General features: G+C 50.3%; 1 protein-coding gene and 1 long non-coding RNA gene across 5 annotated transcripts in view; one reads left to right on the top strand and one right to left on the bottom strand.

Annotated features, from left to right (window-relative positions):
* The window catches only part of cadm4 (cell adhesion molecule 4), a 229,897-nt gene that overhangs the window by 151,792 nt on the left and 60,945 nt on the right, over window positions 1-17,160 (bottom strand). The window lies entirely within an intron of this gene.
* LOC127915216 (uncharacterized) lies at window positions 414-3,402 on the top strand. Of its 3 annotated transcripts, XR_008090591.1 has the most exons (5): window positions 414-841; window positions 1,019-1,198; window positions 1,731-1,874; window positions 2,231-2,406; window positions 2,523-3,402. It is a non-coding gene; the product is annotated as an uncharacterized LOC127915216 (long non-coding RNA). The 3 variants fall into 3 exon arrangements; XR_008090589.1 differs by lacking the exon at window positions 414-841 and having other exon boundaries at window positions 900-1,198; XR_008090590.1 differs by lacking the exons at window positions 414-841; window positions 2,231-2,406 and having other exon boundaries at window positions 900-1,198; window positions 2,467-3,402.

Below are 17,160 nucleotides of genomic sequence, written 5' to 3'. Positions count from 1 at the left end.
GAGACCCCTGAATTTATTACGCCTCTGTCCCCCCAAGGGCCCCATTCAAAACTGGGACATATGATAATATACCATTGGGTCGCTCCTGAAAAAAGAGAGAGAGAGAGAGAGAGAGAGAGAGAGAGAGAGAGAGAGAGAGAGAGAGAGAGAGAGAGAGAGAGAGAGAGAGAGAGAGATAGAGAGGGGGAGAGAGGGGAAGGTGATAGAGAGAGAGAGCGAGAGAGAGATAGAGGGGGAGATAGAGAGAGAGGGGGTGATAGATAGAGAGAGAGGGGGGTGATAGAGAGAGGGATAGAAAGAGAGAGGGGGATAGAGAGAGGGGGATAGAGAGAGATAGGGGGGATAGAGAGAGAGAGAGGGAGAGGGGGATAGAGAGAGAGATAGAAAGAGAGAGGGGGATAGAGAGAGAGATAGAAAGAGAGAGGGGGATAGAGAGAGAGATGGGGACTGTAATTATGAATATGCGAGAGAGTAAGAAGGAAGGAATTAAGTGTGATGACCGGGAGAGAGAGAAAATGGAGAGAAAGGAGGATGGATAAGTAGACATAATAAATGTTTGAGGAAAGAAGGTGATATACGGCAGGGACTGAGAGAGATGGAGGGAGGTGGAGAGAGAGGAAGGAAGGTGATATACGGCAGGGACTGAGAGAGATGGAGGGAGGGAGGTGGAGAGAGAGGAAGGAAGGTGATATACGGCAGGGACTGAGAGAGATGGAGGGAGGGAGGTGGAGAGAGAGGAAGGAAGGTGATATACGGCAGGGACTGAGAGAGATGGAGGGAGGGAGGTGGAGAGAGAGGAAGGAAGGTGATATACGGCAGGGACTGAGAGAGATGGAGGAAGGTGGAGAGAGAGGAAGGAAGGTGATATACGGCAGGGACTGAGAGAGATGGAGGGGAGGGAGGTGGAGAGAGAGGAAGGAAGGTGATATACGGCAGGGACTGAGAGAGATGGAGGGAGGGAGGTGGAGAGAGAGGAAGGAAGGTGATATACGGCAGGGACTGAGAGAGATGGAGGGAGGGAGGTGGAGAGAGAGGAAGGAAGGTGATATACGGCAGGGACTGAGAGAGATGGAGGGAGGGAGGTGGAGAGAGAGGAAGGAAGGTGATATACGGCAGGGACTGAGAGAGATGGAGGAAGGGAGGTGGAGAGAGAGGAAGGAAGGTGATATACGGCAGGGACTGAGAGAGATGGAGGGAGGTGGAGAGAGAGGAAGGAAGGTGATATACGGCAGGGACTGAGATAGATGGAGGAAGGGAGGTGGAGAGAGAGGAAGGAAGGTGATATACAGCAGGGACTGAGAGAGATGGAGGGAGGGAGGTGGAGAGAGAGGAAGGAGGGTGATATACGGCAGGGACTGAGAGAGATGGAGGGAGGTGGAGAGAGAGGAAGGAAGGTGATATACGGCAGGGACTGAGAGAGATGGAGGGAGGGAGGTGGAGAGAGAGGAAGGAGGGTGATATACGGCAGGGACTGAGAGAGATGGAGGAAGGGAGGTGGAGAGAGAGGAAGGAAGGTGATATACAGCAGGGACTGAGAGAGATGGAGGGAGGGAGGTGGAGAGAGAGGAAGGAAGGTGATATACGGCAGGGACTGAGAGAGATGGAGGGAGGGAGGTGGAGAGAGAGGAAGGAGGGTGATATACGGCAGGGACTGAGAGAGATGGAGGAAGGGAGGTGGAGAGAGAGGAAGGAGGGTGATATACGGCAGGGACTGAGAGAGATGGAGGGAGGGAGGTGGAGAGAGAGGAAGGAAGGTGATATACGGCAGGGACTGAGAGAGATGGAGGGAGGGAGGTGGAGAGAGAGGAAGGAAGGTGATATACGGCAGGGACTGAGAGAGATGGAGGGAGGGAGGTGGAGAGAGAGGAAGGAAGGTGATATACAGCAGGGACTGAGAGAGATGGAGGGAGGGAGGTGGAGAGAGAGGAAGGAGGGTGATATACGGCAGGGACTGAGAGAGATGGAGGGAGGGAGGTGGAGAGAGAGGAAGGAAGGTGATATACGGCAGGGACTGAGATAGATGGAGGGAGGGAGGTGGAGAGAGAGGAAGGAAGGTGATATACGGCAGGGACTGAGAGAGATGGAGGGAGGGAGGTGGAGAGAGAGGAAAGAAGGTGATATACGGAAGGGACTGAGAGAGATGGAGGGAGGTGGAGAGAGAGGAAGGAAGGTGATATACGGCAGGGACTGAGAGAGATGGAGGGAAGGAGGTGGAGAGAGAGGAAGGAAGGTGATATACGGCAGGGACTGAGAGAGATGGAGGGAGGGAGGTGGAGAGAGAGGAAAGAAGGTGATATACGGAAGGGACTGAGAGAGATGGAGGGAGGTGGAGAGAGAGGAAGGAAGGTGATATACGGCAGGGACTGAGAGAGATGGAGGGAGGGAGGTGGAGAGAGAGGAAGGAAGGTGATATACGGCAGGGACTGAGAGAGATGGAGGGAGGGAGGTGGAGAGAGAGGAAAGAAGGTGATATACGGCAGGGACTGAGAGAGATGGAGGGAGGTGGAGAGAGAGGAAGGAAGGTGATATACGGCAGGGACTGAGAGAGATGGAGGAAGGGAGGTGGAGAGAGAGGAAGGAAGGTGATATACAGCAGGGACTGAGAGATGGAGGAAGGGAGGTGGAGAGAGAGAGCAAGGGATTGGTGTATAGCATAATTACTTTAATGAATCCCAACAGGACCCTTTAGATACATCTCTTGGGATAAGAGACAAAGAGATGGGGGAGGGGAGAGAGAGTGAAATAAAGAGAGACCATGATAGACTGCTACAAAGGGAAAGCGAGCGAAAAGCTAAAATACAGAGATCAAATAACACAAACACAAAGCATTTGGATTATTCTGGAATAATATGTGTATCTGATGATGACATGGAAAGAGCAGAGACCTGCTAAACAGCAGAGATCTTCTAGAATCCTAGTACAGTACAGCTCTGGGGTGCCTGGTGACTAACAAACAAGCCTTCTTCTCTACTGTCAGTCCATTTCATCAACTCTCTTCAAATATTCATAGCATTTCTACCTCATCTTTCTCCCTTTCGCCCGTGAACCACTAAATATGGTTGTTGTTCTCCAGCTATCTTTTTCCTGCACCAACACACACACACACACACACACACACACACACACACACACACACACACACACACACACACACACACACACACACACACACACACACACACACACACACACACACACACACACACACACACACACTAGTGCCAACCCTGTCGCAGCCAGCCAAACACGCGTGTCTTGCCTGAGGCCTCTAGCCAGCACTGGAGGTTAGATAGGGGTTACATTTAAATTGAAATTGAACGGAGGATTAGATTACCAGTTCTGGGAGACAGACTGGGGTTAGGATTAAAGGACCCCTATAACCACACGCAGAGCACCGAGTCACATCAACATGCACATCACACACCACCATCCATGGTGGGTAGAGGGAGCACTTTGTTGCTTTGCCTTCAAAAGTATCCTAAATAAATATGTTCTGATTTGATTTAAAAGAGAGGGTAGAAGCGTTAAAAAAAGAGAGATGGGGATGAAAGAAGAGTGCAGGGGACGGAGAGAGTGATTGATTTCCACACAGTTCGAAAGCGGTTTCCTCTGGGGCGATGGATAAAGAGAAGGAGAGAGAAAAGGAGAAGAACAGAGGGACCTGTGTAATAAAGAAAGCAGACACTTCGCTGGGCTCCTGTTACTGTCACCTCTTTCTTTCCCTCCTTCTTTTCTTCACTCTCTTTTCTTCACCTTAACACAGACTCCCTTTATTTCTAATGGAGTCCCAAGCAACCTGAGCTCTAACTAAGGGAGTGGGAGAGGTAGATACAGAGGGAGAGACAGGTGGATGGAGGGAGAGGTGTGGAGGAGAGGAGTGGTCATCGGGAGAGGACTGAGAACATAATGTCTTGGGAACAGACAGCAGAGTTTAGAAGAGGACATGCATTCACATTAAAAAGGGAAGCAAGAGAGAGACGGAGAGATGGAGGGGGAGACGGAGAGAGGGAGGGGGAGACGGAGAGAGGGAGAGACGGAGCCGGAGAGAGGGAGAGATGGAGCGAGGGAGGGAGAGACGGAGAGAGGGAGGGGGAGACGGAGAGAGGGAGAGACGGAGCCGGAGAGAGGGAGAAATGGAGCGAGGGGGAGACGGAGAGGGAGACGGAGGGAGGGGGAGACGGAGAGAGGGAGGGGAGACGGAGAGAGGGAGGGGGAGACGGAGAGGGGGAGACGGGGAGGGGGAGATGGAGAGGGGGAGACGGAGAGAGGGGGAGAGGGAGGGGGAGACGGAGAGAGGGAGGGGAGACGGAGAGAGGGCGGAGGAGACGGAGAGGGGGAGGGGGAGACGGAGAGAGGGAGGGGGAGACGGAGAGAGGGAGGGAGAGACGGAGAGGGGGAGACGGAGAGAGGGAGGGGGAGACGGAGAGGGGGAGGGGGAGACGGAGAGAGGGAGGGGGAGAGAGGGAGGGGGAGATGGAGAGAGGGGGGAGGGGGAGGGGGAGACGGAGAGAGGGCTGAGGAAGAGAGATAGAGACGGAGAGAGGGAGGGAAAGATGGAGAGAGGGAGGAGGAAGAGAGACAGAAACAGGGAGGGAGAGACAGAGAGAGGGAGGGGGAGCTGGAGAGGGTGGGTGGGGAGCCGGAGAGAGGGAGGGGCAGACAGAGAGAGGGAGAGACGGAGCGAGGGAGGGAGAGACGGAGAGAGGGAGGGGAGACAGAGCGAGGGAGGGGGAGACAAGGAGAGAGGGAGGGGGAGACAGAGCAAGGGGAGGGAGAGAGCGGAGAGAGGGAGAGACGGAGCCGGAGAGAGGGAGGGGGAGACAGAGCAAGGGAGGGGAGATGGAGCAAGGGAGGGAGGGAGAGACGGAGAGAGAGGGGAGAGATGGAGCGAGGAGAGAGGGGAGAGATGGAGCGAGGGAGGGAGAGAGATGGAGAGAGGGAGGGCGAGACGGAGAGGGAGGGAGAGAGGGAGAGATGGAGCGAGAGAGGAGAGAGGGAGGGCGAGAGAGGGAGGGCGAGACGGAGAGGGGAGAGACGGAGAGAGGAGAGACGGAGAGAGGGAGGGGCGAGACGGAGCGAGGGCGGAGGAAGAGGGACAGAGACGGAGGGAGGGGGAGACGGAGAGAGGGAGGGGGAGACGGAGAGGGGGAGGGGGAGAGACGGAGAGAGGGAGGGGGAGACGGAGAGGGGGAGAGAGACGGAGAGAGGGGGAGGGGGAGGGGGAGACGGAGAGAGGGAGGGGGAGATGGAGAGAGGGCGGAGGAAGAGAGATAGAGACGGAGAGAGGGAGGGAAAGATGGAGAGAGGGAGGAGGAAGAGAGACAGAAACAGGGAGGGAGAGACAGAGGGAGGGAGGGGGAGCTGGAGAGGGTGGGTGGGGGAGCCGGAGAGAGGGAGGGGCAGACAGAGAGAGGGAGAGACGGAGAGAGGGAGGGGGAGACAGAGCGAGGGAGGGGGAGACGGAGAGAGGGAGGGGGAGACAGAGCAAGGGAGGGAGAGACGGAGAGAGGGAGAGACGGAGCCGGAGAGAGGGAGGGGGAGACGGAGCGAGGGAGGGAGAGGCGGAGAGAGGGAGGGGGAGACGGAGCGAGGGAGGGGGAGACAGAGCAAGGGAGGGAGAGATGGAGAGAGGGAGAGACGGAGCCGGAGAGAGGGAGAGATGGAGCGAGGGAGAGACGGAGAGAGGGAGGGCGAGGAGCGAGAGGAAGAGGAGAGACGGGAGAGAGGAGAGGGCGGGGGAGACGGAGAGAGGGGAGGGGGAGACGAGAGGGGGAGGGGAGAAGGAGAGAGGGAGGGCGAGACGGAGCGGAGGGGGCGGAGGAAGAGAGATAGAGACGGAGAGAGGGAGGGAAAGATGGAGAGAGGGAGGAGGAAGAGAGACAGAAACAGGGAGGGAGAGACAGAGGGAGGGAGGGGGAGCTGGAGAGGATGGGTGGGGAGCCGGAGAGAGGGAGGGGGAGCCAGAGAGGGGAGAGATGGAGAGAGGGAGGGTGAGACAGAGCGAGGGAGGGAGAGACGGAGAGAGGGAGGGGGAGACAGAGCGAGGGAGGGAGAGACGGAGAGAGGGAGGGGGAGCCAGAGAGAGGGAGGGAGAGACGGAGAGAGGGGGAGACGGAGAGAGGGAGAGACGGAGAGAGGGAGAGACGGAGCGAGGGAGGGAGAGACGGAGAGAGGGAGGGGGAGACAGAGCGAGGGAGGGGAGACGGAGAGAGGGAGGGGGAGACGGAGAGAGGGAGGGGGAGACAGAGCAAGGGAGGGAGAGACGGAGAGAGGGAGGGGGAGCCAGAGAGAGGGAGGGGGAACCAGAGAGAGGGAGAGACGGAGATAGGGAGGGGGAGACAGAGCGAGGGAGGGAGAGACGGAGAGAGGGAGGGGGAGACGGAGAGAGGGAGGAGGAGACAGATCGAGGGAGGGGGAGACGGAGCGAGGGAGGGGGAGACGGAGCGAGGGAGGGGGGGATGGAGAGAGGGAGAGACGGAGCCGGAGAGAGGGAGAGATGGAGTGAGGGAGGGAGAGATGGAGAGAGGGAGGGGGAGACGGACAGGGAGGGAGAGAGAGGGAGACGGAGAGAGGGGGAGACGGGTAGATGGAGACTGAGAGAGGGGGAGACAGAGAGAGATAGAGTGAATGAAATAGAGAGCCAGAGGAGGATAAAGGGCTTTACTAGAATGAATGCCATGCCAATAAAACCCAATGGATATTGAAGCTGGACTTATGAGGTGGGGATAGAATGAGAGAGAGAGAGAGAGAGAGGTGGTAGAGTGTGAAAGACAGTCACAGCTCCAGTTGACACAATTCCACTGCAACTAAAACTCCTTGGAAAACAGAAGTAGCTCTCTCCTCCTTGACAAACAGTGGAACAAGAGAGAGAGAGAGAGAGAGGGAGGGAGAGGGAGGGAGAGGGAGAGGGAGAGGGAGAGAGAGAGAGAGAGGGAGAGACAGAGCGAGGGAGGGAGAGACGGAGAGAGGGAGAGGGAGGGAGTGCTGCTTCTCTATTCTGACAACCAAGGAAGAGGGAGAGTGTTGGATGTTACTCTTAATGGAGAACTGAAGTGTGTGAGAAATAGGGAGAGAGACAGAAAAGGAAGAAGAGAAGGAGGGAGAGAGACAGAAAAGGAAGTGGAGAAGGAGGGAGAGAGACAGAAAAGGAAGAGGAGAAGGAGGGAGAGGAGATTAGAGGGAGGGAGGGAGGGGAAGAGGAAATGAGGTGGCGATTAAAAAAGGGAATTGAGAGAGAGTCAGAAAGGAGAGCGAGAAAGCAGTTTGTAGCTGTGAGAATTATCATTAATAAAATCTAAAAATAACATTGGCACTTTCCCTTGGTTGGCCTGAGTAATTGTTCTAGCAGGGAAGAAGGTAATTACAGAAGGCTATTAGAATAGAAGGCAGGCGCCATGAAAAACTCCTACAGGAAGTGTCGCCGAGGAGGTGCAGAGGGTTAAAGGCGTTGGGCGCATGCCAATCCAGACGCAGCCTAGTGACCACCGACCGGGGAGCAGAGACGCTGCATGACTCACCGCCATAAGGATGGTCCAAATGATTTTTGAGAGCCGGTGTCACCGTGTCAACACAAAACACACACAGATGCTATCACTCGCCCACCGGCTCAGAGTGAGACACTCAGACAGGGAATGAGACACACACAGAGGAAGAGAAAGACGCTAATCCAAACGGACAGTTTGACATAAAATACAATCACACACATACTCACTCAAAGACCTAGAAGTCAGGCAGACATGCACACACACACACACACACACACACACACACACACACACACACACACACACACACACACACACACACACACACACACACACACATACTTCTGCGACCACAAACTCACTTCGATGAAGACGTTAATCCTCATAGACATTTTGACATACAATCAAACCAACAGAAATAAACTGACACACACACAAACATGAAAGTGGCAATATGTAACTTTTTGGGCAACCCAACCAAATTCACATAGAAATGTGAGTTATAGATCTATCATTGTACTTGAAAGCAAGTTTAAGAAGGGGCCGATCTGATCTATGTGATCTATTTCTATGCTTCCCGTTCTTAAGTTTTGTTTTTGCTACTTTTGGTTTTGTACACCAGCTTCAAACAGCTGATATATTTCACTGTGGATTATATGATACAATGATTCTCTACACTATACTAGTTTATTTTGTCACAAACAGAAATTAGACAAACTATTAGAGGTTTAGCAAACAGGAAATGGCAGAGCAAGTTCTACATAGTGCAACTTTAATATATGCTGACAGGTAGACATAAAAACACATCGCACTGACCTGGTCTCTCTCTCTCACACACACACACAGATGTACATGCACATGCACGCACGCACGCACGCACACGCACACACACACACACGAGCAACAACATGACCTGTCACTGTCCCTGGGAAGACAATCACAGTGGCATGCTAGCATATGAAATTACATACACACACCCACACATCTGCTGGAGGCAGACATGCAAATAGGCTAGCAGCTGCTGAGCAGAACACGGCATAGAACAGCTCCTGAAACACGCAATACTCACACAGTCCATGGTCAAACCCCTGCCCCGACCTACACTAACGTGAACACTCACTTCACTGTACATTCTAATGCTCATCATACTACCACACGTGACAGACATTGGCATTGACATGTCAAACTCCCAGCAGACATTGATTACATCAAGCTTATGTAAGAAAACAGCAGAGTGAGGGTGAGAGACGACAGAGATACACTACACTACCTCCGGCTGCGTCTCAGATGTTGAGCCAATAACGATGGTGTTGCTGCCAGGAGAAAACCTTGTATCTCCAAAACTGATACATGAAATGGAACAGGAAACGGAAAAGACGTTCCATTTGTGAACATAATAGAACGAAACTCCAGATGGTATCTGAATACATTTCATTGGTCCCTGAGTCGTGAAACACTCAGAATAGATAAAGCAGAAATGTGATGATGATGATGATTAATGGGAAAAACACTGGCACCTCTGAGCTTACTGGTGAAGGTGCGTGGGATTTATTCCATGATAACGACAATGAATAAAAGAAGTGAAATAGGTCACTGTGGATGATAAACCCTGTAAGCCGACAACAAACACCTCCTGATAAATACCTGGCACATTCCCATATGGGTTTCACAAACCTTAAGAGAACAGTCCTTGCTTTAGAAACAAGGTCATATTTACAGTTTTCTGCTCGCCATAAAACGCTTTATTGTGTAACATCTGATGTTCCTCATCTGCACTTTTCCCTGTAGCCAGGTCCAAGTTGGAATGGTTAGAATCAACTCCCCAACCGCCACGCTTCCAGTACAACATTACCTCTGTCATCTGCACTTTTCCCTGTACAACATTACCTCTGCCAGGTCCAAGTTGGAATGGTTAGAATCAACTCCCCAACCGCCACGCTTCCAGTACAACATTACCTCTGTCATCTGCACTTTTCCCACAATAAGCCAGGTCCAAGTTGGAATGGTTAGAATCAACTCCCCAACCGCCACGCTTCCAGTACAACATTACCTCTGTCATCTGCACTTTTCCCTGTCGCCAGGTCCAAGTTGGAATGGTTAGAATCAACTCCCCAACCGCCACGCTTCCAGTACAACATTACCTCTGTCATCTGCACTTTTCCCTGTAGCCAGGTCCAAGTTGGAATGGTTGGAATCAACTCCCCAACCGCCACGCTTCCAGTACAACATTACCTCTGTCATCTGCACTTTTCCCTGTAGCCAGGTCCAAGTTGGAATGGTTGGAATCAACTCCCCAACCGCCACGCTTCCAGTACAACATTACCTCTGTCATCTGCACTTTTCCCTGTCGCCAGGTCCAAGTTGGAATGGTTGGAATCAACTCCCCAACCGCCACGCTTCCAGTACAACATTACCTCTGTCATCTGCACTTTTCCCTGTCGCCAGGTCCAAGTTGGAATGGTTGGAATCAACTCCCCAACAGCCACGCTTCCAGTACAACATTACCTCTGTCATCTGCAATACTCAAATGATTTCCTGAAACATATGATTAATATGTTGGGCAGTAAAACCAGTTACCCTCCTAATAGGGGACAAGTGTTGAGATATGAAAGGGAGAACCCTTAGCGTGACTGGTACTGAGTCCATCTGATGTACAGGGTTTAGGAGCCACTGAACACGCCGATTGGCACGTGTGTTACTCATTAGAAAAACAAGATTTCAGTCTTGGAGGGGTGTTTCCTGTCCGATTCTGTGTTTGGTTAATGATGTTTGTCCCCCATGAGCCACTGTAGACACAGAAGCCTATTTCACTTCCTCAAAATCCTCAAAAGAGAACTCTGTAATGAATTTGGACATTTTCAGAGGATGTTTTCGTTGGACAATTTTACATCTAAGGCGTTTGGTGCAGTATTTCTTCAGTAAGTGAGAAAACAGCTAGTTACTAAACAGTTATTCTGGTGTCAAAATTCACTACAAAGTGTAAATAGGATCATTTTGGTCATAAAGTCGGTGAGTCACAACAGGTAAATGAAGGTTGGGTTTTGGTTTGACAATGTCCGTTTTCTCACTGACATGGGGTGAACAGCTTGTCAAACCAAAACCCAACCTTCATTTACCTGTTGTGACTCACCGACTTTATGACCAAAATGATCCTATTTACACTTTGTAGTGAATTTTGACACCAGAATAACTGTTTAGTAACTAGCTGTTTTCACAACGATTCGTTGCTTTTCAAAGGCAGTCAGTCTTTAAGAGTTCTACTGTTGGTGTAACAGCCACATGCTAAACCCAGTATGTTGTTATTAGTACTATTTTGATAAACTTGGGTGTTGGAAATGGGCAGAGCGGTGGGTCGAAAGAGAAAGCCAGAGAGAGAGGAAGCCCAGAGAGAAAGAGAGAAGCCCAGAGAGAGAAGCCTAGAGAGAGAGAGAAGCCCAGAGAGAGAGGAAGCCTAGAGAGAAAGAGAGAAGCCCAGAGAGAGAAGAAGCCCAGAGAGAAAGAGAGAAGCCCAGAGAGAGAAGCCTATAGAGAAAGAGAGAAGCCCAGAGAAAGAGGAAGCCTAGAGAGAAAGAGAGAAGCCCAGAGAGAGAGGAAGCCCAGAGAGAAAGAGAGAAGCCCAGAGAGAGAGGAAGCCTAGAGAGAAAGAGAGAAGCCCAGAGAGAGAAGCCTAGAGAGAAAGAGAGAAGCCCAGAGAGAGAATAAGCCTAGAGAGACAGAGAGAAGCCCAGAGAGAGAGGAAGCCTAGAGAGAAAGAGTGAAGCCCAGAGAGAGAAACCTAGAGAGAAAGAGAGAAGCCCAGAGAGAGAGGAAGCCTAGAGAGAAAGAGAGAAGCCCAGAGAGAGAATAAGCCTAGAGAGACAGAGAGAAGCCCAGAGAGAGAGGAAAGCCTAGAGAGAAAGAGAGAAGCCCAGAGAGAGAAAGCCTAGAGAGAAAGAGAAAAGCCTAGAGAGAAAGCCTAGAGAGAAAGCCCAGAGAGAGAGAATAAGCCTAGAGAGAAAGAGAGAAGCCCAGAGAGAGAAATAAGCCTAGAGAGAAAGAGAAGCCCAGAGAGAGAGGAAGCCTAGAGAGAAAGAGAGAAGCCCAGAGAGAGAATAAGCCTAGAGAGAAAGAGAGAGAAGCCCAGAGAGAGAAGCCTAGAGAGAAAGAGAGAAGCAGAGAGAGAAGCCTAGAGAGAGAGAGAAGCCTAGAGAGAAAGAGAGAAGCCCAGAGAGAGAATAAGCCTAGAGAGAAAGAGAGAAGAATAAGCCTAGAGAGACAGAGAGAAGCCTAGAGAGAAGAGAGAAAGCCCAGAGAGAGGAAGCCTAGAGAGAAAGAGAGAAGCCCAGAGAGAGAAGCCTAGAGAGAAAGAGAGAAGCCCAGAGAGAGAGAGGAAGCCTAGAGAGAAAGAGAGAAGCCCAGAGAGAGAAGCCTAGAGAGAAAGAGAGAAGCCCAGAGAGAGAGAATAAGCCTAGAGAGAAAGAGAGAAGCCCAGAGAGAGAGAATAAGCCTAGAGAGACAGAGAGAAGCCCAGAGAGAGAGGAAGCCTAGAGAGAAAGAGAGAAGCCCAGAGAGAGAAGCCTAGAGAGAAAGAGAGAAGCCCAGAGAGAGAATAAGCCTAGAGAGACAGAGAGAAGCCCAGAGAGAGAGGAAGCCTAGAGAGAAAGAGAGAAGCCCAGAGAGAGAGGAAGCCTAGAGAGAAAGAGAGAAGCCCAGAGAGAGAAGCCTAGAGAGAAAGAGAGAAGCCCAGAGAGAGAGGAAGCCTAGAGAGAAAGAGAGAAGCCCAGAGAGAGAATAAGCCTAGAGAGAAAGAGAGAAGCCCAGAGAGAGAATAAGCCTAGAGAGACAGAGAGAAGCCCAGAGAGAGAGGAAGCCTAGAGAGAAAGAGAGAAGACCAGAGAGAGAGGAAGCCTAGAGAGAAAGAGAGAAGCCCAGAGAGAGAAGCCTAGAGAGAAAGAGAAAGAGAGAAGCCCAGAGAGAGAATAAGCCTAGAGAGACAGAGAGAAGCCAAGAGAGAGAGGAAGCCTAGAGAGAAAGAGAGAAGCCCAGAGAGAGAGGAAGCCTAGAGAGAAAGAGAGAAGCCCAGAGAGAGAGGAAGCCTAGAGAGAAAGAGAGAAGCCCAGAGAGAGAAGCCTAGAGAGAAAGAGAGAAGCCCAGAGAGAGAATAAGCCTAGAGAGAAAGAGAGAAGCCCAGAGAGAGAATAAGCCTAGAGAGACAGAGAGAAGCCCAGAGAGAGAGGAAGCCTAGAGAGAAAGAGAAAAGCCCAGAGAGAGGAAGCCTAGAGAGAAAGAGAGAAGCCCAGAGAGAGAAGCCTAGAGAGAAAGAGAGAAGCCCAGAGAGAGAGGAAGCCTAGAGAGAAAGAAAGAGAGAAGCCCAGAGAGAGAATAAGCCTAGAGAGAAAGAGAGAAGCCCAGAGAGAGAGAATAAGCCTAGAGAGACAGAGAGAAGCCCAGAGAGAGAGGAAGCCTAGAGAGAAAGAGTGAAGCCCAGAGAGAGAAGCCTAGAGAGAAAGAGAGAAGCCCAGAGAGAGAATAAGCCTAGAGAGAAAGAGAGAGAGAAGCCCAGAGAGAGAATAAGCCTAGAGAGAAAGAGAGAAGCCTAGAGAGAAAGAGAGAAGCCCAGAGAGAGAAGCCTAGAGAGAAAGAGAGAAGCCCAGAGAGAGAGGAAGCCTAGAGAGAAAGAGAGAAGCCCAGAGAGAGAATAAGCCTAGAGAGAAAGAGAGAAGCCCAGAGAGAGAATAAGCCTAGAGAGACAGAGAGAAGCCCAGAGAGAGAGGAAGCCTAGAGAGAAAGAGAGAAGCCCAGAGAGAGAGGAAGCCTAGAGAGAAAGAGAAAAGCCCAGAGAGAGGAAGCCTAGAGAGAAAAAGAGAAGCCCAGAGAGAGAAGCCTAGAGAGAAAGAGAGAAGCCCAGAGAGAGAGGAAGCCTAGAGAGAAAGAAAGAGAGAAGCCCAGAGAGAGAATAAGCCTAGAGAGAAAGAGAGAAGCCCAGAGAGAGAATAAGCCTAGAGAGACAGAGAGAAGCTCAAAGAGAGAGGAAGCCTAGAGAGAAAGAGAGAAGCCCAGAGAGAGAGGCCTAGAGAGAAAGAGAGAAGCCCAGAGAGAGAAGCCTAGAGAGAAAGAGAGAAGCCCAGAGAGAGAATAAGCCTAGAGAGACAGAGAAGCCCAGAGAGAGAGGAAGCCTAGAGAGAAAGAGTGAAGCCCAGAGAGAGAAGCCTCGAGAGAAAGAGAGAAGCCCAGAGAGAGAGGAAGCCTAGAGAGAAAGAGAGAAGCCCAGAGAGAGAGGAAGCCTAGAGAGAAAGAGAGAAGCCCAGAGAGAGAAGCCTAGAGAGAAAGAGAGAAGCCCAGAGAGAGAAGCCTAGAGAGAAAGAGAGAAGCCCAGAGAGAGAATAAGCCTAGAGAGACAGAGAGAAGCCCAGAGAGAGGAAGCCTAGAGAGAAAGAGAGAAGCCCAGAGAGAGAGGAAGCCTAGAGAGAAAGAGAGAAGCCCAGAGAGAGAATAAGCCTAGAGAGAAAGAGAGAAGCCCAGAGAGAGAAGCCTAGAGAGAAAGAGAGAATCCCAGAGAGAGAATAAGCCTAGAGAGACAGAGAGAAGCCCAGAGAGAGGAAGCCTAGAGAGAAAGAGAGAAGCCCAGAGAGAGAGGAAGCCTAGAGAGAAAGAGAGAAGCCCAGAGAGAGAATAAGCCTAGAGAGAAAGAGAGAAGCCCAGAGAGAGAAGCCTAGAGAGAAAGAGAGAATCCCAGAGAGAGAGGAAGCCTAGAGAGAAAGAGAGAAGCCCAGAGAGAGGAAGAGGAATGTGTGTGTTTACAGAAGATAAGGAGAATAAGTTAAATGATGGACTGGAGTGAGGAGGCATACTATTAAACAGGACAAATATGCTTATTCAAACAGCAACTTTCACACCCTGCAAATGAAAATATGTCCAGAAGAGATGGAGAGTGAAAGGAGGAGAAAGAGGGACTGCAAGGGCAAAAGGGTGAGAGAGAATGAGAAGAGCAGCAAGAGATGGATTAGGGAGAACAGAGTGGGAGAGAGAGAGGAGATAAAGGGAACAGTGCAATTTCATTTATCTAATTACATTTATCTTCCTGCTTTCACAAACAAACAACAGAGACAAATGGTGCTTGCTGAATACACACACACACACACACACACACACACACACACACACACACACACACACACACACACACACACACACACACACACACACACACACACACACACACACACAGGCACAGCAGACACACAACAACAGCGTTGCACACAGGAAGAGGCACAGAGACACATACACACACAAACACCCACACACTACCCTCACAGTGACCGATGCCTCGCACCCAAACAAAAACCCACCAGAAGCCAGTAGAGGAAAAAGAAAGAAAAAGTGAAAAAGAGAGGCAACCAAATGAGGGGAATGAGGAGGAGGGAGGACAGAGAAGATAAGGGCACAACCCAGATTGACACTGTAAAATGTATGTGTGGCCGCAAAGGGGAACGTGTGAGAGAAAGAAGTGGAGGACAGGAAATGTGATCAACACAGGTACAAGAGGGGGAGAAAATAGGTCCAACACACAGGTTGAAGGCTTTGGCCTTTACATCCCTGTCTCTCAGTAGATTTGGTTATTTGTTTCCAGAGAGTGTGTGTGTGTGTGTGTGTGTGTGTGTGTGTGTGTGTGTGTGTGTGTGTGTGTGTGTGTGTGTGTGTGTGTGTGTGTTTCACACATCACGCCCGTCCGTATCTGTGTATCTGATTGTGTCAAATTGTCTTAGTGTCTCCCGGGTCTCCAATTTGCCATCTGTCTGACAGGGCCGCGCTGTGGGCCCTTATTGATTGGCCCACACAGCTGTCATTCTTCCTATCTGTCACAGAATGGGCCCAGGCCAATTCCCTTGCATTTCCATATAAGGACATGTTTCTGTATTTTATGTCTGTCTTGCACCCCCCTCACCCCACCTCCCTATCATCGCACTCCTCGCCCAAGCCTCCCCTGCCCATCTCCATCTCTCTCCCCACCTAGCGTTGTTAGTTCTTGCGAACATCTCTCCAATGTTTCCCTCCTGAGTTTTAATCGATGGCACAAATCACAGTCAGGGGTGGTTTTTATGTAGTGATGATCAGTTACCCAAATGGAAAGCCGGAGTGTAATAGTGACTACCTGTCATAGTGTGACATAGCTTATGAGCTGCAGACATACAGTGCATCTATCACAGGCCTGAAAATGAACACTAACAATCCTTCTCAGCCAAGCAAATTCACCATTGATTGAGGTATTCAGTAAGAAATCATTGTAGGGTTTTGTTTATTGTGTTGTTATCCAATGGACCCTTTAGTTCCCGTTTGCTGACCAATGAGATAGTATTTCCTAACCATGTGACCTGAACTGCGACCTGTTGTAAATGAGAACTTGTTCTCAACTAGCCTACCTGGTTAAATAAACGTGAAATAAAAATCTGGAAAAACTGGTTATAGCCATTCAGGAATGCTGCGTTCATAATCAATTTTATGTCACATGCTTCGTAAACAACCGGTGTATACCAGGGTTTCCGTTAACCGGTAACTCCCAGCTTTTGGCTCAAAAAATATGTGATCAGGTCACATGGTTGTCCAGGAGAAGAAAACAAATCCATTAGACAATAATGCTTTTTATTCATTGATGTAAATACCAGTCGATGTGTTCAAACTTCAAAGGCAAATATACCTTACAGGATAATAAATCCTCAAGGTGCTGGGAAATTAGTGTCGTTTTTTTTACTCACGCAAAAGACTTGAGGTCCTCACAAGGGACTTCAGCGAAGTGTACTGGGGAGAAATGGAGAAGATTGAGTTGATTATCCCCGTTCCCAGTGTGCCTGCCGAAAGGGGACTCTTTCTCAAAAACAGTAAGGACTTCCTCAAGATCGTGCCTTCTTGAAGACAAAGTAACGAGACTGATGCACATCAACCTGCTCCAAAGAGTTGGACAGTTTTGACTTCCCATCAGTAGTGGCTCACTTTGAGCAGGCCAAGGTTAGCTGCAAGCGCAAATCAATTAGAGGCAAATGATAGTGTTGGTCAGACCCGGTCCAAGCAGTTCTGCTGCCACCCTAGGCAAGATTAACACATGACGACCCTGTGTAGTATAAATATTTGGACTGGATTGATAGAGTAGAGTAATGATTTCTATCATTTGGAGCAATTGGCGCATTTCTGTTGAGCTTATTCAGTAGCACTTGGAAACAAAACAATGTTACCAACTACTCACATCAAAGAGTTACAATGTTGCAATAACTAGACAGCCAACTGCCTATAGTAAGAAACAGAGTTGTCAATAAACCACTGTAATGATGGGGCGGTGACTAGGAACGAGGTGAAATGTTTTAACAACAAAACCAAGAACACGCCACTAGAATAAGGCAGTACGCCAAAACACAAGAACGATACCAACTGGTGAGTGAACCTGGGAGACTGACATATAAAGGGGAGGAAATGATGAAGTTAATGAAGTCCAGGTGTGAATCATAATGATTCACAGGTGCGAGTAATGATGAGTGGCAGGTGTGCGTAATGAAGAATCCCAGGACCGGTGGTTAACACTCCGGCGACATCGTACGCTGGAGGGGAGGAGCAGACGTGACAGCCACGTACAGTACCAGTAAAACATTTGGACACACCTCCTCATTCAAGGGTTTTTCTTTATTTGTATTATTTTCTACATTGTATA

This window comes from Oncorhynchus keta, chromosome 34 (genome assembly GCF_023373465.1).
Source record: "Oncorhynchus keta strain PuntledgeMale-10-30-2019 chromosome 34, Oket_V2, whole genome shotgun sequence".
In the NCBI taxonomy this organism is placed as follows: domain Eukaryota; kingdom Metazoa; phylum Chordata; class Actinopteri; order Salmoniformes; family Salmonidae; genus Oncorhynchus; species Oncorhynchus keta.
This window is presented reverse-complemented; position numbering and strand designations above follow the sequence as displayed.